This window comes from Micrasema longulum, unplaced genomic scaffold (genome assembly GCF_059751315.1).
Source record: "Micrasema longulum isolate JH-2025_06_02 unplaced genomic scaffold, ASM5975131v1 h1tg002317l, whole genome shotgun sequence".
Lineage (NCBI taxonomy): Eukaryota > Metazoa > Arthropoda > Insecta > Trichoptera > Brachycentridae > Micrasema > Micrasema longulum.
The window spans coordinates 85,316-99,999 of record NW_028279469.1 but is presented as its reverse complement, the minus strand read 5'-3'; the positions used below and the strand labels follow the sequence as shown (position 1 = coordinate 99,999).

The window sequence follows — 14,684 nt, the reverse complement described above, 5'->3', positions numbered from 1 at the left end:
CTGTTTGTGTGAAAGAGACAAAAGAAGAAATTCGTTCATTTAGTCGGTTAATGGCAGTGAGCGGGAGTGCACGCTCATTAAATGACAAGCGAATTTATAATTTTGAATTTATTTTGCTATAACAGGGCAAAGGGTGAGGAAAAGAAATCATATAACCGTTTGTTGAATCCAGTCCTTGTCTACAAAAATTAGGACAAACTCAAAATATTGTTGATAAATCCACCTTGTCTATAAAGAAGTAAAGAAATTGAAAAAATAAAATTTTTAGGCCTGTCCTAGTTTGTAAGTAAAATAATAATTTAATTAAATGAATCTCACCCGCATAAATAAAGGTTTCCGCTCTTTAACTTTACAAACACCAACAGGTGAAAGAATTGAAGGAATATAGATGTTCAAATATAGGTAGAATGGTGAATGTTACACAGTGTGTAAAGTGGCCACTTAAACCAGCCAATGACAGGTGATAAGCCCTGTAGATGCCTAGACTTCTATATTACCTTCTCTTAAATGTTCTTCATCTCTGTTGTAATATGTTAAGAACTGAATTTACATTTTCTGTACTGGCAACTCAAATAAGACTAAATATTCCGTTTGTAGCCAAATTCTTTTTTTTTCAAATTATTCGTGTTCTTCTTTCGTCCTGTGAGCAAGTCACATGTAAAAAATTTTCTCTCTGATAAATCTTTATCATATCATATTCTGCGTCAGCATATTTCGTACAAAGTGAAGTTAGTGTTTATTTTATTTGATTTTATTAACATAAACGGCAAATGTGCCTTTAACAAAAATTTATAATACAAACATATTTGGCTTAATATTTTTTTTTAAAAACATAAATTTCCTTATACCCAAGATTTATAAAAAAAATTAAACCTAAAAATTACACAAGATTTATAAATAAAAAATTACCTAAAAATTATACATCATATTCAGTAGAAAGTTTAAACAATTCAAGAATGAATGTAAAAAAACAAAATTTCATACAGCTGGGCAAAGTGAACAAAAAACTGTATTTATTATGAAATGCATGAATAAATAAATATAATTACTATTCACCATCTTTGAAAAAGTTCAAAAGGTTTGTTCTATAGGAACAATACCCTACACTAAATAAATATAAATATATCAGATGCGTGGGAATAACTATTTCCGAGTTCATGAAGTCTGATTAATACGGTATTACAAGTATACACTGTCCGTGAATTGTTGCTACAAAACGGTGGCACCTGTCTAGTCATTCTTCCATAGCTGCGTAAAGTGAACAAAAAACTGTATTTATTATGAAATGCATTACAAGTATACACTGTCCATGAATTGTTGCTACAAAACGGTGGAACCTGTCTAGTCATTCTTCTAGGCACCGTAAAGTTGATGAGAGATAATAGTTTAGGGCAATCCCATATTAAATGTACACTTTTGAATAAATTTAAAGGGTCTATAATTTTTCTTCTATCGTTAAGTTATAACAAATTTAATGTTATTTATAAAAAATCGTAATTTAAAAATTCATGACTGATTCAAAGTTTAAAATTTATTTACCGTAAGAATTTTTTTGGACTCTTTCAAGAGATTTTCGGTGACAGTTATAGTAAGGAGTCCATATTGTTGAGTCATACTCTAACTGGCTTCTCACTAATGAAGTATACATCGACTTCAAATTGCCTATGTTTTTGAATTCCTTAGCACACGTAACATGAAGCCTAACATTTTTAGAGATTTATTAGTAATATTATTTATGTGCCTAATAAAGGATTATTATATTGTTATTAAAGTGTTATAAAGACAACCTAAATTGTATGGTTCACCATCATCTTCACGATGCCGGTATCTGTGCTACAGCAATAGTAAAGTGTTCCATATAAGAAACAATCAGAGGAACTTTAAAAGTGAGTTACAATTTCCATACAGTTCAGTAAATTATGAATAATTTTCCTCTCTTAGTAACCTGTCAGGTATTCCTATCGTTGTTATTATTCTGGCTCTCTATCCTGTGCTTCCCGGAAAATCTGCTTCACGGTCTTGTAGCCTATTCAGTCTCGTATATTACGCAGCCGTGACATCTGCCTTCTTCCAGACCCTCGGTGACTCTCAATCTTGCCCCCCAAAATCAAATGCAGCAAGCGGTACTTTTCTCCTTGCATTATATCTGGAGATACGAAATTTTGCGAGTTTTTATGGCGGTCCAGAGTTTTCTGTTCATTCTAGCTCAACAACAGGCTACTGAGTTCGTTATAAAGTCTGTCCAAGATATCTTAAGCATTTTGCGTTGTCACCACATCTCAACAGCCTTCAGCCAATGAGAGTAAATTTATTTCAATACAATTTTTTGAAATTATGATTTGGCGATCATGGCTCGATATCTGACAACGCGGATGGTAGCACAAACTTTCTTCTGGGAGCTAATAAATTGGTGATCGTGTTATTGTCTGAATGAAACGTCCATTCCTTTTGTAATGTTCACCTTTAGCGTTCAAATCTCATAGCCATAAAACAATACGGACCAGACATAACAAGTTACCAATCTTTGGCTTATTTCCAAGTTCTGATTATTATTGCAGAAAAGATATTTTATTTTGTTAAAAGCACCCTTGCTGCCTCAATTCTACATTTAATTTCTATATCTGGGTCGAGAGTCTCTGTTAGAATGCTGCCGAGGTACTTAAGCTTTTCCACCTTTTAATGTCACTTGGAGAGAAAATACGGATAACAAAGAAGATGAAGAAGAAGAAGAAGACAGATATATTGTAGCAATTACCGACTTTTTCTTGTCTATCGGTTTCGAGACCTAACCGCCTCTTAGCAGGACAATTATTACATTAACATGAATCGAAAGTTCCTTCTACTTACCGAGATCCGTTCCAGAGGTCTATGGCTTATTTCCAAATCTGCACATTGCAAAAACAAATTGTACACTTTGATAAACGATTGATTAAGTTTTTTTTAATAAAAAAAAACATTTGTCTTCATACGATACAAGATTTGATATATCTCTCTTATTTTAAATGAAATGATGAAGTTGTATTTTTTGTTATCTTCAAATGGAAGTTTTTTTTGCTGGATTAGCAAAGTTAAATTTAAATAACTAAGCTGGATTACAATTATTCCAAATTAATATAAAAAATATGTATCCTCGCTACGCGAACAATAATTGTGACGCCAAAACAGCAATAAATATGTACAAGCGATAACACGAAAATAAAACTCATAACAAGAAAGATAGATACGTTTTTCTTTGACCGGTGTTTGTGAGAAAAGAGATTCAGTCGGTTATTGACAGTGATGGGGGATGCGCGCATGTCGTAAGATGACTGGCGTATTTGTAATTTTTAATTAGTTTTGCTATAACATGGTTTAATTAAAAATTTATTTTTATTTATAATGGGAAAGAAATCATTTAATAGTACGTCAAGATTTTTTTTTTCAAATATCTAAACTTTAGAATATTCCGTCGTTTGCTTGTGGTAACACAATGTTACATTCCCAAACGCATAGGAAATATTTACCACTGTCTTTTAAGGGTGAATAAGAATAAAAACAATCCCCATCATCGTCAGTGGTACTCATACGATTAGTTAATTTGTTTCTCACCATCAATAAAAATTTCCGAATTTTGACAGTAGCATAATGCGTTAGTTCATTAGCTTTGCTAACGTAAACTGGGAGAACCATGTTTGAACGTGTTATGTCTGGTCTGTATTGTTTTATGGCTATGAGATACGCTGAAGGTGAAAATTACAAGATTTAAAATTTGTACAAACAAGTTGTTGTTTTATTATTTTCTCTGCCTTTAAAATAAAAATACTTACCCGCTAAATTCTTATCTCGCAAAAACTTGTAAAAAATAGTAGAGGAGTTTCCCACGCGTCGGACAGTTCCTAAAGCCGGACGCTGCTTGCAGCGGCGAAACAAAGCGTCATTGTTTACTTTTACAATGTTTTAAGTATGTCCAATATTTATCAGACAGGCTGAATTTCCTCCCTATGCAGTTATTTACATCTAAATTTGTTGCAACAGAGAAAGAAAAAAATTTTGAGAAAAAATACGGAAGTTTAGGCATTTACAAGGCTTACGACCCACCATTGGCTGGTGTAAGTGGCGACATTACACAGTGTGTAACATTCACCATTTTGCACATGTTTAAATATCAAATCACCTACGGTTCACCTTGGTTCAGCCCAATTAATCTCATCCATATGATAAAAGTTTCAGCGCCTTTACTTCACAAAATCGTCAGATGGAAGAGTTGAGGAAATGTGGATGTTTAATCACGGGCAGAATGGTGACAGTTACACAGTGTGTAATGTGAACACAATAACGAAAAATAATAATTCATGTATGTAATTTTAAGGTGGGTGTTCTGTGTTATACATTTCCTTTTCTCAAATCTTTGATTCACAAATCTTATCAACATAATGTAAGAAGAGACTACATTTACATAAAAACAGGTATACAATATTTACATTGTTGCGCATCCAATCAAGTAACTCGCGTTTATCTTTTCTATCAGATGAATCATATAAAATTCACAGAAACATTTTTTATCATTTGAGCCTATATTCGTCTACCGTATAAGCCCTTTTATGAGTATGAAATACCACACAGAAGGCGCTTAAAATAGCACATCAAACTCAATATGCAGCTTGACAACAACTTAAATACTATTTTTTAACTCTCCGTTTCCTTCCTATGTGCACCCCCCCATTTACTTAAAGTATATTTCCGTTTTAAGTAACAACTGTTTGGTAATTAAATAACGAGACTGGTGTAAAATGTGGGATTTATTGCAAATAATTAACGTTTTACATTTATCCTCCTTAACATTTTCTCTTTGAGAAAATAGACACAATTTTGTTTTTAAAGGAATAAACCACCAATTTTTCATTTTAGAGGCATGTCAGTACAAGCAAAATACGGAATATTCTAAAGCTCAGACATTTGAAAAAAACAAAAAACATGGAGACATACACTTCAATAATTCCTTTTCCATAATTTATAAAAATAAACATATAATTTATAATTATAGCAGCAAAAAAAAACATGAATTTGGCGCTCATAATTCATGCGAGCGTCCACTATCACTGTCAACAACTGACTGAATTTGTTTCACACAACACCGGCTACAGCGGGTACAGAACAGCGTCTCTGTCTTCCTTGTTATGTGTTTTATCTTCGAACTCTCTCCAATACAAATGTACAGATGTATTGCTGTATTTACGGGCATCGTTTTTTGGGTGGCGAGGTTAAATATTTTTTGTATAAAAATCCAGCTTAGTTTTACAAATTTTACTTTCCAAATCCGGTGTAAAAAAAAGAGAGATATATCAAGTCTTGTATCGTATGTCAACTAGTGTGACATCACAGCCACACAAGAGTTAATCAATGTGCATGTTTTTATTGTTGAACACAAATAATAATAAAAAAGTGCGTTTCCTTTCTAGGATCATTTTAATAAAAAATCTAAGAAAAAAACATTTTGGTTTCTGGAACAAAAATAGAGGCGTCATAAGGATGAATCGGATAAGTCCGATTGATTTGTTTCTGATAATAAAAATAATTTATTGTGCAAATAATTATTTATTATATTTTACATAATCTCTTGTGCTTAAACATTAAGGTATAATCAAGTGTTACAACAAGTAAAATAAAAACTTATATTTATTTATTAGGTTATTGCTCGGTAATAAAACTAAATAAAATAAATGTAGGGTAAAAAAGTTGATAATTAGTGTGTTACTTACATATTATTATGTTACAAACTGATCAACTTTTGAAAAATTGAATTGTAAAAGATATTTTACATCAATTTTATTGATTATCTCAAACAAATTATACATGATTCACAATAAGCAAAAGTAAACAATAAAATACATGGTTTTGTTCAAATTAAAATTTAAACATTGGCTCCATATTACAGCGGAAAGTCAACTGAGTTATCTAAAGTATAATTGAATCCTTCGTGTGAAAATGTGTACATTTAAATGATTTGTTTTTAAACTAGTTGAATTAAAGGTCACCGACGAAGATACTTTAAATTATACAAACATACACCTTTCCGTACAAAAAAAAACGATTTTACTTTGTAGACAGTTGAACAAATTTTTGTTAACTTCCCTTTGTAATCCATGGAGTATAAATTGATTTCACAAAAACCTTTTTTTTTCTTTCTTTTTTTTTTCATCTTAAAAAACATAAACATATAAAGTTTTAAACGTAAAACAGGAAGTGTTGTTGGTTTTTTGTTAAATGAGTACTATTTTAATTTAAATTCATTTCAACAGAGAGGGAAAACATTTTTGAGAAAATAATATGGAAGTCTAGGCATTTACAGGACTTATAACCTGTCGTTGGCTGGTGAAGTGGCCACTTTACACACTGTGTAATATTCACTATTCTGCCCATGTTTGAGCATCCACATTTCCTCAACTCTTCCATCTGTTAACTTTTGTGAAGTAAAAGAGCTTAATTATTCACAAAATATAAAAAAGGTTATTTGAATAATAAGTAGTGATAAAATACTTTTTTTATTTATGGAAACAAAAATAAATTCAGAATACTATCATATTACACTTAATTTCTTATGTTTGTTGTATTATTTTGTTTGATTTGTTTATAAAAGTCTTAATACAATGTGCAATGTAACTTGATATACATATTGATGGAATATAATACAATATTATGCTTAATCTAAATTTTAATCTATATTTTATACCTGCTTTATTGCTACAAATATTGCTAAACAGAGTGCTTGGTAAATAAGTCGATAAGTTTAAGGGGTCAAAAGAAATTAATTGATAAAAAATAACATTTCTGATTTGGCAAATATTGTTATTGGATCAAAAAGGAGGCAAATAAACTCAAACATATACAAATACTCCTTGGAGAATAGGACCTCAACCAAATACCACCTTGATCAAAAAATATTAGGAGTTGTCACCGCGTGGCGATCTCATTCAACTGATTAAACTATTTTTTAGTAAGATTACCATGACTATCCTTGATACGCCTTCTAAATTTAAGCAAAGTTTCATGACATTCGTAAAAAAAACGCTGTTTTGAGTACATAGATCTTTTTGCCCATGTGAGCCTAATTTCTTGCGCACAGATAAGGTCATATTTGTAGTGTGCCAAAACGTTATGATGCCATAACTCAATACGATAACGTATTATATTACAATGCCGTCATTTTTTTTTTTAAAAACTCCAAAAACAATAAAAGTATCATCCTATTTCGATCAAACCCTGATTCGGCTTTGTGTTACATTTTTGTACAACTGGCTATAAAAACCGCATTGAAAAACTTGTATTGATCGCCCAGAGGAGGTATGGGAAAATCGAAGGCGGATCTGAAAAACATACCGAAAATCAGTACCAACAATTTTTCAAAGACTAGATTTAAAGCTAGCACAAGTACATAACGGTTAAACTGGTTAAATATTAATCAATTCCTTAACCTTTTGATCAACGGGTTATTCATTTTTCGTCCTTTGAATGACGTTACGCCGACCTTTGGAGTCCTCTGCAATCCTGTTTTTCACGAGTAATATGCAGCTCGCGTTAGCTGACACAAATCGATTATTATAAAAAATCTAGCGAAATCTGTTTATAATTAAATAAAAATTCAGTTGACTTGCAAAGGTTTACTATGAAAAAAGGTACATAAAATTAAAATATCAATCTAAATTTTTGTAATGTAGGCATAAAATAAACAAAAGATTTTATTTTCATAATCCTGTTTCAAGTGTTATCATTAAATGTTTTTCTGAATAAAAAAATACTTTACTGGATGGACGAGACTATAAAAATAACAGCTGGACTTATTAATAAACCAGAAGGCATAAACCATAAGTAATATTCATATGATGACTTTTTTCAAATTCATTCATCCTGAATATACATAAGACATATTGTATTTTCTAAAAAACAGTTTTTAAAATAATAATATGATATAATAAATGACTAAACAATTTTTAATTATCAACATAAGTATAATTTGAAGTGATATATTTTTTTTTTTCCCAATACACTAACACGATATATAAGATCTATCATATTATTTTAACAATGTTCAACGCAATACAGTAAATATATATAGTTGCTAAAAACAAACAAAAGTCAACGTCAAGTTTATTTTTGTGATCGCTGTATTGTAAAAATATCTTAGAAGTCATTAAAAAAAAAAAAAAAAATTGCGCCTAGTTTACATACATTTTGTGTGTTGAATTTAAAATTGCAAAATAAATTAATCAAAATTTTCCAAAACGGTATTGATTTTATTTTTAAAAACAATTGTTTTAGCTTTAAAAAATAAAAGAGGTAAGAACGTCAAAGGAGGGAATCAGCTGAACACTCTTTTGGATATATTATTTGATGGTTCAGGCTGTGGCTCAAAGTCGTAGGTGGGGGGAGTCAAAATAGGTGAGGGAAGAGGGGCCTCCACCGAAAACGGCGGGTGATGGGAGTAAATTGGGGTCATATTCGGATTCAGAAGATCATTTTCTATATGAATCAGCAGGAATGGTCACACGGCCAATTTTAATAATAATATGTTCGGTAAAAATCACAAACCATTTAATCGATATAATGTTACTTCTATTTATTCATTATATTATAAACGTAATTTACCAAATATTTTTATTTTAACCTAAACATAATGCTCCCAATGTTTTTACAAAAAAAAATAAGGTTAGAAGTATAACACACTTTTAAAGATCGTCATTATTTCAAAATGTTTTAGGCTCTGTGTACAATGTAAGGTTTTGAATTGTATAAATTATTTTTAAAGAATCCAATATTACAAACAGTTTTTATGCAGATTAAATTTGCAAACTGAATCATATTTAATATTTTTTAAAAATATTTTGAAAGATTCCTAAGTAACAAACAGTTATTTCAATAAATGTTTAAGTGAAATGCATAATATAATATAGTAAATAGAATGTTCTATTTTAGAACAAAACACTTTATGGTCCCCAAAAAACATTAACGATAAAAACATTTATAACTTTAATGAAACATTTTCATTAAAACAAGATTTTAAAATCGTCACTTTAATATTGAGGCGCTCATTTTTTAAACAGTATAAAGTAGTTAGTTTTAATGCATAGAATAACAAAATTATGAATAAATAATATTAATTAATAATTTAAAAAAAAATCATTATAAAAAAATCACATACTTAGATATCTATTTTATTATAATATCTGCTACAGCCCAAATGCCAAATAATACATAATTGAACAATGCAGCACAGAACGAGTTACAGAAAAAACTACAGAGCAAAAAAACTACAATCGGGACTTCATCAAAGTTCGGCCTCACTTTTTTAACCGTAGCAGTTTTAGCTAGCTCATCTGTTCTGCTGTAAGCGATTAAAAAATGTCAAAGTATTGATAACCCACTAACAATGGAAAATTTTGTAAATAATTAAATTTCTTATTTTCAATTTTAAAATAAATATTTTTGGATACCATGAAAAACATATTCATCATTGCATAATCGTTTTACCTATTAAATTTTATAATATCCATAAAAGTATCTAATATTTACAAATATTTTTTTTCATAATTTAGTAGTTAATTCGTCAATTTTAATACATAATTATTTCATCTTCACTTAATCGCTATTATAAAAACTGTAATTTTTATATGAAAGAACCTTTATTTTTTGCAGAAATAAATATGAGACATGTAAGTAATTTTAACAATATAAATGTGATATTTTGAGAAAATATTTAAAATATTCGTACTTAATTAAAAAACAACATCGTCGCCTTAATTTGAATACAACGTAAGTCATATTTTTCAGTATTTGAGATTATGATATATATTTTTTACCATACAAATTAGCATATATCTCGCAATGAAAGAATTATTCAAGTTTTTCGAATAACGCGTATCTCAAAAAAGATAATTTTTTTTTTGGAATACAGCGTATGTGTCAAAATGGGGTTATTACAGTCCATTTATATTTAAAACAAAATATTTGTTTCAAAAATCACTAAAATTTCATACAAAATAACCGATTAATGAAGTTTTTATCGTCTCCTATAAATTCATATTTCAGTGATTTGTATTATATTTTAATTAAGGCGACGATGTGTATTTTTGTATTTTTTGAATTCCAGAACTGACAGGTTTTCTGAAAAAAATCAATTTTATGTTCGAATAAAGAAAGATAATAAAAAACTAGTCAAAAATACGAATACACACTTTATGATACACTACTCGTGTAAGAAGGGTATATTTGATTTATTATTAACAAAAGTGGACATAGATACCTTTTATCAATTCACTTAAGGTATAATCCATTTGCTGTTACAGTAAAAATGCATAATAAATTCACTGTTAAATTCGATATGGTTATCAATTAACTGTTTATGTAAAAAATGACTCAAATCAAATTGACGACGGACATTAAATAAAAAACAACAATTAATTTACTGGTAAAATAACTACATATCAGTATAGTCAATTCACTCTCAAAGTAAATTGAGGGAGATTTAAACTATACCTTATATATATTATTTTATGAATTTATAATATATATATATAGGTATTATAGGCTGTGTAAAATAAGTTGCTATTGTTTTATATTAATTTTTGTAAATTATATATTTTAATATTGTATATAATAATTTATGGGTTTTCTCGAATATTATTTGAATTATCTGTTTTTATTTCTAAGTGCTTGGCCATAGTGGCGAGAGGTTTACGGCTCAGCGCGGGCGCGCTGAACACAATCATATGGTAACAAGTGTAGTGTCTAAAGTGACCGCGAGTTCGGCAAGGCGCCTCGTATCGCTTCCCTGTCGCCACTATGACCGAACACTAAGAACTGAAAATAAAATCTGAATCATCTCCTGCTTACTATCAAAAACGTTTCTTCCATAGTTTTGTTTAAATTACGCCGGAAGAAACATTTTCTTTTTCTTTCCTTATCTTTCTACTTTTTTCTTCTCTTTATTCCATCTTTACCATTAAAACAATATTGAAATTCATATAGATATTTATATACAAATACTGCTAGTTCTATTTTCGTATTTATTTTTTTCGATAACGTTTTAAAATTTAAATAAAATTAATAACACTTTTTTTTGGTTGATTGAAAAAAATTGCTATTTGGCAAAAAACCGGGCAATGTACAAATCTATGGGCGGAGAAACAATCACATAAGTCAACTTTTTCAATTTTTTTATTATTTGCTTATCTTGTAGTATGCAACTATATTCACATATGCTTCAACACTCGTAAGTCAAATAAGGTTATTAAGGACAATATTATTTATGTACTTTAGTACACAAAATAAATTTATTAGTTATCAGCTACAAAAAAAGTTTTCTTGGAGAAGAATATTTTCTAACTTTTTGCCTTAAACGACGTAACATTGAAGAGTTTACTATATATTCCCAGTTATTAGCAATAATCAAATTTCTATAAGTATGGAGAAAAAAGAGACATTCTTTCAATGTTTTTTTTCTTTCAAGTCATCGCGTGCGCTTGGCTTTATTATGCTATTATTAGCTCTACGTCGTTCACCATGGCAAAAACACTCAAAATTCTTTAATGTACATTAGTGCGAAGCAACTTGGAATATGCACCACAAATATAGAATCCCATGTACAATGTGCAGATATCACGCATTGAAAATATTCAGAAGAAATTCGTTTAGTACATCTGTTTCCGGATGAAACTTAAGTTTAAACCAGATCAATATATTAAAATATGTTATATATTATAACAACATTACTTATTACCTTTGCAAAACCGTTGTGAAATAGCTGATATAACTTATCTATTAAAAATTGCCTTTGGTTCAATTGACTATCCTGAAGTACAATGCAAACTCTGTATTGATGTTCCTTCCAAAGTACTGAGGAATAACCTTCTTTTTCACATTCCTCTTGTTTCATCTAATTATAGGCAAAATAAATATTAATGGCGAACTTTTAATAATGTTAATGTACTAACAAAATCATTAAACATAGATTTATTTGCGAATAATCATAATGAAGTACGGCGTTTGCTTTCGAAATAATTTCGAAATAATTTGTAGTGTTTTTTTTCTTCTTTTTGATTTATATTAGATTTCTGTTAATTTTATGTTCGGGAATATTATTTAACTAACTGTGATGTTACTTGTGAAAACCTTTGATTGGCTTATTAGTAATTTATTTTGTTTTATATTAAGATAAATATAGGTGATGGTTATCCAAATAAAGAATGTTAGATTTGATTCCTGCAATGTTTGAAACACAAAATTGTCTCCTTAAAAGTAATACATTTTGACTTATGTGGTTATTATAGAAATAGCCCATAGAATTATAAATGTATAAAAAATGAGTAAATAAATAAAGAAAATGTTTTTGTAAAATTGTTAATGAATTACTTACTATTCCCTAGAAATTACGTTAAATAGTTAAAATTTTAATAAAAATCATATCTCGGGACGACAATTTATAAAGATAGGTACGGAAAATGTAAATGGATTTTATTAATCGTTAATATTCATTAAATTAATTTTATAGAAATTGTGTAAAAGACGCACCCGTCGTGTATAAGATCAGAGGATTTTGGAAGCTCCAATGCAAATAATTGCCTGGCAGTGAACACGAGTCATTCGTTGACTACTTAACTCCATACAAAAATAGTATGAAAAGACATTATGAGTTGGCCCAAATGTTCATAAAAAACACTGGATTTACCCTCTAAAGGTTAACATATTTACAACAATCGAGATGGAGAATATTTCTGAGAAGAAAATGTGGAAATAAAAGCTTTACAAGACCTGCCATTGTCCGATTAAAGTGGCCACCGTAATACATAAACACTGTTTGACACCACACGAACTGGGGTTGAAGTTGGGGATTTAGACTTGGGCATGAAAGCGCTCTCTCTCAGAAGTCCGGGTCTTCAAAAACCTAGGCGTGAAGGGTGATCATTCATTTATCCGTCACATTAGATTTATACAGGTTGTAGTGATGATAGCAGCTTATTAAGCACCGGCCCCAATCTACAAGAAAAAGAAACACTCAGTTAAACCAAGAAGTATAAGTATTGAAATATATTTTTAGGCGCTATCTAAGAGGTGAAGAATTCAATCAAAATTATATTTTAATTCTTAAAAGACTTTGTTAAATAATTCCTTTGCGCGCGGTGATGTAACATCGTGTTATCACAAATAAAAGACGGAATATTCTAAAGTTCAGACATTTGAAAAAAAAAGTGGACGCATACTGTTTAATAATTCGTTTTCCATATTTTATGCAAACTATTGGATAATTTAGCCCTGTTGTAGCAAAATAAATAAAAAAATCACTAATACGCCGCTTATGTTACGTGCGTGCGTCCCCCATCACTGTCATCAACCGACTGAAGACTGAATCTGTTTTAGACAATACCCGCCGCAAAACAGCATCTCTTTCTTCATTGTTATGACTTTTATCTTCGTGTTCTCTTTTGTATAAGGTATCTGTGTAGATGTGTTGCTAAATTAGTGGACATTAATTCTTCGCGTACCAAGGATAAATATTTTTTGTATCAACATTTAGCATGGTAATACACATTTTACTTTCCAAATTGGGTGTGAATATGTCCAATTGAAGATTAAAATAAACTAGAATTTATCATTAAAAAAAATAAGACAGATATAAATAAAACAAAAATTTTACCAGTTGAAAAAATACAAAAATTAATTATTAAAGTTATTTTGAAAAAACCGTCTACTTTTCCCATTGTTCAATTATTTTAAAAATTAAAGGTTTTAGATATAAAATTGCCATATAAAAAGAATTGTTTGCTTCAAATACATAAAGATAAAATAAATAGTAGTATTTCTAGGTCTCAAAACGTAAGTACGCGACCTGGAACAGGTGGTAATATCTTAATTCCTAAATTAAAAACAACTACTGCACAACATCATTATACTTACAGAGGATTTTTTTTCTTTAATGAAATGAACAAAGATAATAAAAAGTACAGTTAGGAATACAATATATTTAAGAATGAAGTAAAAAATTACATCAATAATTCTTCTTTATGTAAGACTGATTGAAAACATCGTTAATATCTTTTTTGTAATTTATTAATGTTATTCTAAAAATATTATTGATTAAAATAAAATAATCTATTGTAAGACGTCACTCCCCATTATGTACACAAGAATTGTTTATTTCTTTTACGTAATAGGAAACGGTAATGTAAACATATGTATTTGATTAATGTAAAAAATTGTATTTATTTTTAATATTGTATTTTAATTTGTTTGTAATAAATAAAAAAAATTAATTTAAAAATTATCAAGTCTTGTGTCCTATGTCGACTAGTGTGACATCAGCCACACAAGAGTTAAACATTAATAAAGGTCACAGTTCCTTAACTTTACAAAAATCGACACAAAGAAGAATTTTATGGATGTTTAAAAATAGGCATAATGGTAAATTTTACACATTGTGTAAAGCGCCCGCTGAAACCCACCAATGACAGCTATCAGTCCTGTATGTACTTAGCTTTTTTAATTTCCTTCTCAAAAATACTCTTCATTTCTATATACATACTTTTGTAATATGTGAAGGATGTTTAGGGTTTTTTTATTTTGCCATTTAAATCAAAATGTTCTCTTTAATAGGTTAGGTATGAATACTTATTAAATCACTATTTTATTTCGCCTAAATAACGCTTTGTTCGTGA

The 14,684-nt window shown here is 29.4% G+C and overlaps 1 protein-coding gene across 1 annotated transcript in view; it reads right to left on the bottom strand.

Moving 5' to 3' along the window:
* Positions 1–10,838: 10,838 nt before the first annotated feature.
* LOC148272498 (acetylcholine receptor subunit alpha-like) overlaps positions 10,839–14,684 on the bottom strand; it is a 67,609-nt gene continuing 63,763 nt past the window's right edge. Inside the window, exon 9 of the mRNA XM_088239964.1 lies at positions 10,839–13,008. The gene's annotated coding sequence lies outside the window, so the exon portion shown is untranslated. The remainder of the gene's footprint in view (positions 13,009–14,684) is intronic.